This window comes from Nomascus leucogenys, chromosome 13 (assembly GCF_006542625.1).
Source record: "Nomascus leucogenys isolate Asia chromosome 13, Asia_NLE_v1, whole genome shotgun sequence".
Classification (NCBI taxonomy): domain Eukaryota; kingdom Metazoa; phylum Chordata; class Mammalia; order Primates; family Hylobatidae; genus Nomascus; species Nomascus leucogenys.
In genome coordinates, this window is record NC_044393.1 from 61,579,416 (window position 1) to 61,589,284 (window position 9,869).

A 9,869-nucleotide genomic window follows, 5' to 3' on the forward strand; every position below is an offset into this window, starting at 1 on the left:
GGGTGTATTTGTCGAAGAATTTATCCATTTCTTCTAGATTTTCTAGTTTATTTGCATAGAGGTGTTTGTAGTATTCTCTGATGGTAGATTGTATTTCTGTGGGATCGGTGGTGATATCCCCTTTTTCGTTTTTTATTGCATCTATTTGATTCTTCTCTCTTTTCTTCTTTATTAGTCTTGCTAGTGGTCCATCAATTTTGTTGATCTTTTCAAAAAACCAGCTCCTGGATTCATTAATTTTTTGAAGGGTTTTTTGTGTCTCTATTTCCTTCAGTTCTGCTCTGATTTTAGTTATTTCTAGCCTTCTGCTAGCTTTTGAATGTGTTTGCTCTTGCTTTTCTAGTTCTTTTAATTGTGATGTTAGGGTGTCAATTTTGGATCTTTCCTGCTTTCTCTTGTGGGCATTTAGTGCTATAAATTTCCCTCTACACACTGCTTTGAACGTGTCCCAGAGATTCTGGTATGTTGTGTCTTTCTTCTCATTGGTTTCAAAGAACATCTTTATTTCTGCCTTCATTTCATTATGTACCCAATAGTCATTCAGGAGCAGGTTGTTCAGTTTCCATGTAGTTGAGCGGTTTTGAGTGAGTTTCTTAATCCTGAGTTCTAGTTTGATTGCACTGTGGTCTGAGAGACAGTTTGTTATAATTTCTGTTCTTTTACATTTGCTGAGGAGAGCTTTACTTCCAACTATGTGGTCAATTTTGGAATAGGTGTGGTGTGGTGCTGAAAAAAATGTATATTCTGTTGACTTGGGGTGGAGAGTTCTGTAGATGTCTATTAGGTCCATTTTATGTAGAGCTGAGTTCAATTCCTGGATATCCTTGTTAACTTTCTGTCTCGTTGATCTGTCTAATGCTGACAGTGGGGTGTTAAAATCTCCCATTATTATTGTGTGGGAGTTTAAGTCCCTTTGTAGGTCACTGAGGACTTGCTTTATGAATCTGGGTGCTCCTGTGTTGGGTGCATATATATTTAGGATAGTTAGCTCTTCTTGTTGAATTGATCCCTTTACCATTATGTAATGGCCTTCTTTGTCTCTTTTGATCTTTGTTGGTTTAAAGTCTATTTTATCAGAGACTAGGATTGCAACCCCTGCCTTTTTTTGTTTTCCAGTTGCTTGATAGATCTTCCTCCATCCCTTTATTTTGAGTCTATGTGTGTCTCTGCACGCGAGATGGGTTTCCTGAATACAGCACACTGATGGGTCCTGACTCCTTATCCAGTTTGCCAGTCTGTGTCTTTTGATTGGAGCATTTAGCCCATTTACATTAAACGTTAATATTGTTATGTGTGAATCTGATCCTGTCATTATGATGTTAGTTGGTTATTTTGCTCATTAGTTGCTATAGTTTCTTCCTAGCCTCAATGGTCTTTACAATTTGGCATGTTTTTGCAGTGGCTGGTACTGGTTGTTCCTTTCCATGTTTAGTGCTTCCTTCAGGAGCTCTTTTAGGGCAGGCCTGGTGGTGACAAAATCACTCAGCGTTTGCTTGTCTGTAAAGTATTTTATTTCTCCTTCACTTATGAAGCTTAGTTTGGCGGGGTAGGAAATTCTGGGTTGAAAATTCTTTTCTTTAAGAATGGTGAATATCAGCCCCCACTCTCTTCTGGCTTGTAGAGTTTCTGCCGAGAGATCAGCTGTTAGTCTGATGGGCTTCCCTTTGTGGGTAACCCGACCTTTCTCTCTGGCTGCCCTTAACATTTTTTCCTTCATTTCAACTTTGGTGAATCTGACAATTATGTGTCTTGGAGTTGCCCTTCTCGAGGAGTATCTTTGTGGCGTTCTCTGTATTTCCTGAATCTGAATGCTGGCCTGCTTTGCTAGATTGGGGAAGTTCTCCTGGATAATATCTTGCAGAGTGTTTTCCAACTTGGTTCCATTCTCCCCATCATTTTCAGGTACACCAATCAGACGTAGGTTTGGTCTTTTCACATAGTCCCAAATTTCTTGGAGGCTTTGTTCATTTCTTTTTATTCTTTTTTCTCTAAACTTCCCTTCTCTCTTCATTTCATTCATTTCATCTTCCATCAGCGATACCCTTTCTTCCAGTTGATCGCATCTGCTACTGAGGCTTCTGCAATCTTCACGTAGTTCTCGAAACTTGGCTTTCAGCTCCATCAGCTCCTTTAAGCCCTTCTCTCCATTGGTTATTCTAGTTATCCATTCTTCTAATTTTTTTTCAAAGTTTTTAACTTCTTTGCTATTGTTTTGAATTTCCTCCCGTAGCTCAGAGTAGTTTGATCGTCTGAAGCCTTCTTCTCTCAACTCGTCAAAGTCATCCTCCATCCAGCTTTGTTCCGTTGCTGGTGAGGAACTGCGTTCCTTTGGAGGAGGAGAGGTGTTCTGTTTTTTAGAGTTTCCAGTTTTTGTGTTCTGTTTTTTCCCCATCTTTGTGGTTTTATCTACTTTTTGTCTTTGATGATGGTGATGTACAGATGGGTTTTTGGTGTGGATGTCCTTTCTGTTTGTTAGTTTTCCTTCTACCAGACAGGACCCTCAGCTGCAGGTCTGTTGGAGTTTACTAGAGGTCCACTCCAGACCCTGTTTGGCTGGGTGTCAGCAGCGGTGGCTGCAGAACAGCGGATTTTCGTGAGACCACAAATTCAGCTGTCTGATAGTTCCTCTGAAAGTTTTGTCTCAGAGGAGTACCTGGCTGAGTGAGGTGTCAGTCTGTCCCTACTGGGGGGGTGCCTCCCAGTTAGGCTGCTCAGGGGTGAGGGACCCACTTTAGGAGGCAGTCTGTCCGTTCTCAGATCTCCAGCTGCGTGCTGGGCTACTCTCTTCAAAGCTGTCAGTCAGACAGGGACATTTAAGTCTGTGGAGGTTCTTCCTGAGTTTTTGTTTGTCTGTGCCCTGCCCCCAGAGGTGGAGCCTACAGAGGCAGGCAGGCCTCCTTGAGCTGTGGTGGGCTCCACCCAGTTCGAGCTTCCTGGCTGCTTTGTTTACCTAAGCAAGCCTGGGCAATGGCGGGCGCCCTTCCCCCGGCCTTGCTGCCACCTTGCAGCTTGATCTCAGACTGCTGTGCTAGCAATCAGCGAGACTCCGTGGGCATAGGACCCTCCGAGCCAGGTGCGGGACACAATCTCCTAGTGTGCCGTTTTCCAGGCCTCAAGCAGAAATGCAGAAATCATCCGTCTTCTGTGTCGCTGGGGCTGGGAGCTGTAGACCGGAGCTGTTCCTATTCGGCCATCTTGGCTCCATCCCCCTGGAGCAGTAGTCGTTTATCTCTGTTTGCCTTCTCTCCCACATAACTGCATGCCGCCCCTCCATGGAGGATTCGATGAACATGGAGATGAGCCCTTTGAGGCCCCAGAGCTGTCTTTTCAATTGTGAACCAAAGGCCGACAAAGATGATCACTTTAAGGTGAACGATGATGAAAATAAGCACCAGTTATCTTTAAGAACAGTCAGTATAGGGGCTGGTGCAAAATATGAATTGCACATTGTTGAAGCAGAAGCAATGAATTACAAAGGTAGTCCAATTAAAGTAACACTGGCAACTTTGAAAATGTCTGTGCAGGCAACAGTTTCCCTTGGGGGCTTTGAAATACCACTACCTGTGGTCTTACAATTGATGTGTGGTTTAGGGCCAGTGCATATTAGTGGACAGTACTTAGTAGCTGTGGAGGAAGATGCAGAGTCAGAAGATGAGGTGGAGGACGTGAAACTCTTAGGTATATCTGGAAAGTGATCTGCTCCTATAGGTGGTAGCAGGGTTCCATGGAAAAAAAGTAAAACCTACTGTGAAGACGATGATGAGGAAACTTGAAGAAAAAGCTCCAGTGAAAAAATCTATATAAGATATACCAGCCAAAAATGCACAAAAATGAAACCAGAATGGAAAAGACTTAAAACCACTAACACCCAGATCAAAAGGTCAAGAATCCTTCAAAAAACACAAAAAAAGTCCGGGCGCAGTGGATCACGCCTGTAATACCAGCACTTTGGGAGGCTGAGGTGGGCAGATCACGAGGTCAGGAGATCAAGACCATCCTGGCTAACACGGTAAAACCCCGTCTGTATTAAAAAATACAAAAAAGTAGCCGGGTGTGGTGGTGGGCGCATGTAGTCTCAGCTACTTGGGAGGCTGAGGCAGGAGAATGGCATGAACCTGGGAGATGGAGCTTGCAATGAGCGGAGACAGTGCCACTGCACTCCAGTCTGGGCGACAGAGCCAGACTCCATCTCAAAAACAAAACAAAACAAAACAAAACAAACAGGAAAAAATCTCCTGAAACACCAAAAGGATCTAGTCCTGTAAAAGACATTAAAGCAAAAATGCAAGCAAGTATAGAACAAGGCGGTTCTCTTCCTGAAGTGGAAGCTAAGCTTATCAGTTATGTGAAGAACTGCTTCCAGATAACTGACCAAGAGGCTGTTCAAGATCTCTGGCAGTGGAGGAAGTCACTTTAAGAAAAGAGTTTAAACAATTTGTTAAAAAAATTTCATCTCATTTCATTTCTGTGACAGTTGATATCTGGTGTCCTCTCTGTAATGCAGAGTGAGAACTTTCCCTACTGTGTTTAATAAATGTTTTCCAGGTTCCATCACCAAGAATTTGTTGTCCAAAATGCCTATTTGGTTTTTAAAGATGGAACTCCACCCTTTGGTTTTAAGTATGTATGTAATGTTGTGATACGATATAACGGTAGCAGTGGTCAGACATGGAAATGATGGGGAGACAAAATATATATGTGAAATAAACTCAGTATTTTAATAAAGTAAGAAAAGAGTGTGTCTATACTTAAACATGATTGCAACCATAATACATGTATGCATGTGTGTGCATGTGTGTATGTATACATAAATATGTCTTCTTTTATCCATCTATAATGCCACATGCTAGATCAAGACATGAGTCATCTTTGATATATCATCACATTCTTTAAAAAATGGATGACTCCTATTTCCTCAGGTCATGCCTTTATGGAGGTTACTAAGAGGTCATAATGTAAGAAAGAAAAAAGGTATTTCTCTACCTCTGTTCCTGTCTGTAATTGTGGAAACGGAGATGGCTCTCAGATCTCTCCAGCTGGTTCAGAAAGCCCCTGAGATGCCTCACATGAGCTTAGGAGCTAGCACTCTGCCAGACTGCCCTCTCTTCCTCCCTCTGTCATTCTCTCCTACATCTCCCTGATTCCAGAAGGAGGCAGGTCCAACTTCATGCCCAGGCTGCTGTATCCCTCTGCTCTGATGAGCTCCACATTCCCTGGAAGTGAGAAGGGATGATTAACTCCTTCATATTCTGTTACACAGGCCAGAGGAGTATTGTTTTTCATGCTCTGTACCTGACTGAAAATTTAGTGAAAGAAATCTTTTATTTTTCATTTCGTGTATTCCAGGCTCTTTTGCTGTGACTCAGGCAAACAACTGTCCCCAAATTTCCTTTTCCTTCCTGTACTGACCTAGTGCTCTTGGACCAAGTTTGTATAACTTTATTCTCCTTTCTTTTAGGAAGACTTTTAAGAAGTGGCTTCTTATTCCTCATGCAAAGAGAACTGGGTAAGTTCTGCCCCAGTGGCCTTTCCTGTTTTCTTCCTGTAGTGTACCCAACCTCTTGCTTCTTATGCATCCTGCCTCCCACATTGGCATACACTTTTATGCTTGTGTATGTACATGTGTGTGTGTTTATATATAAGTTATATGTCTACTTATTTTCCACTACTCTGTAGGCTCTTTTTTTTGCCTTCTTTCTGTAGTGGCCTGAGTTGTTCTTGGTGACCATCAAAAGCAGTGTACAAGGGTCAGAGAGGTAGATTTTGTCCTTCCAACTGTGTTGGAAATCTAAAGATGATTAGATCCCTGAATATAGGTTCCTTAAACTCAATCGACCTTATTCACATTAAAGAAAAGATTGAAATTGCAACCTGAGCTTCAGAGGAGCATGTCATCGAAGGGCAGGACTTTCTACCTGTCCACCCCTCAATTATGCTATTTCTATCAGTGCCAACCTTCCCTCGGTTCTCAGAGCCCGCAGGGGCTGCAGACACTATCGGGAGTCATGGCACCTTAAGCACAGTTTAGCACAAGTGCTGCCTTGATTGCTCTTCAGAAAGCTGATGGGCAGATGGAGGCTCTTTTTAGGTCTTCATTATTAGCAGTTTATCATGTAGCATAATGTCACTTAGGCAATGTGGTGCAGTTATGGTGATATAACTTAAAAATCAATACACAAGGAAGGGTTTGTGAATTAAATGTGGCATTTAATTTTTCAAATGTAAAACAGCAGAAACATAGATTTAAAACACACATTTAAAAGTAAATCATGCCCGTGGTCAGTTGCTCCTCTTTGTAGTCCAGTCCCCAATATATACACAATTTAGAGATTAAATAATTTAGAGATTCATTTCGGACCCTACGCCAGTTTAATTCCAAATCATTCATATCATTGGATGGATCTAGTTTTCACTTGAGGTGTTAAAAAAGTTTTAAAATCCTATGCTAGAAAGGTAGTTTAAAGAAAAGAAACTTAATTGACCTTATTCACACTAAGGAAAGATCTAAACTGCAGCCTGAGCTTCAGAGGACTGTGTCATTGAAGGGCAGCACTTTCCACCTGTCCACCTCTCAGTCATGCTGTTTCCATCAGTGCCAACCTTCCCTTGGCTCTCAGGGCACACAGGGGCTGCAGAGACTGTTGGGAGTCACGCACCCCAACTGCACCACATTTCCTAAGTGAGATGTTTAAAGAAAGGAAAATTCTTAGCTCCTGGGAGGGAGGGGCAAAAGGGTGGGGTATTGAGCCAAAAAGGCCATTCCTGACTTGGCATTTCCTGAGAATTCTGAATGCCTGCTTCAGTGCCATCACAGATGCACCAATTGTGTCAGCATTAGCTTTCTATTTTTCTCTCCAGAGCAATGGTTTCCAAATTTAGCTGTACAACAGAATCACCTGGGATGCCTGTTAAAAACACAGAATCTTAATCCATTTGGGTAATCAGATTTAGTAGGTCTAGGGTAGAGGGTAAGACCAACTCACCCTTAGAGTTGTTCACAGTGCTTTGCATTTACTTGCCTCAGGGATTTTTGCCTAGGAAAAAACATAAGCTGAAGACTAGCCCTTCTAGTTTTTTCATGAAAACCGAAAATCAGAGTGGCAGCTGCTGCTAGATGACTCTGGTCCCAGTACGATTTCTTACAAAGTATTTGGAACAGCTTTTCATTTCATCTCAATTTTCTTTTACCTTTCTCTTTAAATTAGATTATTTGTTCAAAATTTTATTGCTTGTCTGGCAAGTATTTGGTAGGACACCCTGTACCCCCCAAAATGCACTCATTATGATACTATTATTAATTATTAATTGCTTCCAAATAGAATCCTTCAGTAAGCCCTAATTGCTTCCAAATAGAATCCTTCAGTAAGCATTATTTTTGGCAAGTATCATGTACTACTTTCAGAATTATTTCAGTTGTTCAAAGAAGTATTCATAGGGCCAGGTGCGGTGGCTCATGCCTGTAATCCCAGCAATTTGGGAGGCTGAGACAGGCAGATAACTTGAGGACAGGAGTTTGAGACCAGACTGGCCAACATGGTGAAACCCTGTCTCTACTAAAAATACAAAAAGTAGCTGGGTGTGGTAGTGCGTGCCTGTAATCCAGGCTACTCAGGAGGCTGTGGCAGGAGAATCACTTGAACCCCAGAGGTGGAGGTTTCAGTGAGCTGAGATTGTGCCACTGCACTCCAGCCTGGGTGACCGAGCAAGACTCCATCTCAAAAACAAAACAAAACAACACTAACTAACCAACCAACCAACCAAAGAAGTATTCATAGTTCATTTGGCTATAATTTACAATATGGTGTACTATTCCATTTAAATTTCACATGTGGTCTGTGTAATAATAATGGTATTTCAAATATATGTATATATGGATGCTTCTATTTGTAAGTGGGCGAAAACACAATCAGCTATTTCCTCTCTTGAAGTGACATGTAAAGTAAAAGTATAATCTCCATCCTCATATTAGCATTCTAAGAAATGGGTTGGTAATCAGAGAAATTTAAATAGTAGATGCAAATGAAACTGTGTACATTATTATAAACATTTTTACGATTTGAATGTTCAAAACCTACAAGTTCTCATTATATCTTCCCAAAGGGTGATTAGAGGAGACAGAATTACCTAACTTGAATAAATCGATTTTTTACAGTGTAATAACTCTCTGATTTTACATTCACCGTTCAAGTAAAGGTCTAATATTACCTATGTTGTACTCATTAAATTTGAAATGGTTGTGATTATGTCTCAACTTCACCTTTCCACCCTGATCTTTTTTATTCACTAAGAGACTAGTCTCTATCCTTTGCCAGGCTCAGATCTATGCCTGATGGCAGGTTGCATGGAATGGCTGGTAGCAGCCAAGGCTTATGGATTCGCAAAAGAGTGAGTGCCGAGGAATAGAAATTACTTAACCTCACCCTTGATTTCCTTGCAAACCATTGATCAAATTCTACCCAAAGCTTGTAATTTATTGCAGTTAAACATTTCTCCTTGCGCTCTATCTTCCCTTTTTAAAGAATATGGCTGTTTTTCATTCTTTTTTTTTCTTCTTCAAAGTTCAGTTGCCTTTGGGATCAGAATTTTCTCGCAGGAGACAGTTTTTGTCACGGTAAACAATTTTTACCTAAAGGCAGTTCTTGCTCTAGGAAGCATTTTGTACATAAAGCAGAAGTTGACTCCTTTTGGGTGCCCGCTTAGCTCGCCATAACCACCACATCTCTACCTTCATTTGAGAACTCTGTCTTGATCCACAGGGATGGGCTACTGATAGCCATGTTTATATGTACAGCCTTGAATACCTTCCCCAGCCATGGGTGTTCACACTTGATTCAAGCTGAATCCACTATAGTCTCTTTCCTCAGAAAGTGAAGTTGGGATTTAGACAGAGATAACTGAGTCTCTGGGGGTGACTATCACTGTAACATGTGTCATTCAGCTTGTCCTTTAGCTCTGGGAGCAGTAATGCTGCAAAACACCCACAAATCTCAGGGTCACATGACCATCATCATTTATTTACAGTCGTGTATGTGTGCTTGCCAGGGATTTGGCTGTTCTAGTCTGGGCCCAGCTGAGCAGATCTATTACATGTGTCTTTTATTCTCATCCTGGCACTAGTGGCCTAGGCTGCAAAGTTCCTATGGCAATGCCCAAAGTACAAGGATACCAGTGGAGATGTAACAGATCTCATAGAAGCTAGGCTTGGAAGTGGCCCATTCTCTTGGCCAAATAAGTCAATGACTGACCCCAGTGCACTCTGCCCCTTGAGAGAGCTGCAGTTATATGGCACACGGCGTGGATATGGACTGAAGGGATGAGTGGTGGGTGGTAAGAAGAATCAAAGCCAGTGATATAGTCTATTCTGCATGTGAACTTGGGTTTACCTGTGGGTGGCCATATTCCTCCATGTAGACCACAAAATAGGGAGAGTGCATCTATCTTGAAAAAGACTGACACAGATACTCAAAAACAGAAAGGAAGGATAGAGAGTCCTGGTGACTTTCCTATTTCTGGTTCTAGGTCTTTCCTGAGTCTTGGCTACATCTCCATTCTTGGTTTCTGTGCAAGATCTCTGAGTCCTTTTAATAAATCCACTCTGTGTGAATACTAAAAGGAAAATGGAAAGGAGGGCAAATAGAATTAGCTGATTTTTCTCATGAGGAATCACAGTACCAACAAGTGCTCAGATTAGCCATAGCTGTGTGTGTGGCCAGGTGGGAGACATGGTAACTGTAAGCAGGTAAGTAGAGGGCGATTTTCCCAAATGCGTTTCTTTAAAATTTTTTTAATTGACAAGTAAAAATAGTATATATTTATGGTGTGCACCAAGATGTTTTGATATATGTATACTTTGCGCCAAATGCATTTCT

General features: G+C 41.7%; 1 pseudogene; it reads left to right on the plus strand.

Annotated features, from left to right (window-relative positions):
* The first annotated feature begins 3,272 nt into the window (after positions 1 to 3,272).
* LOC100605409 lies at positions 3,273 to 4,417 on the plus strand (annotated as a pseudogene).
* The last annotated feature ends 5,452 nt before the right edge of the window (positions 4,418 to 9,869 follow it).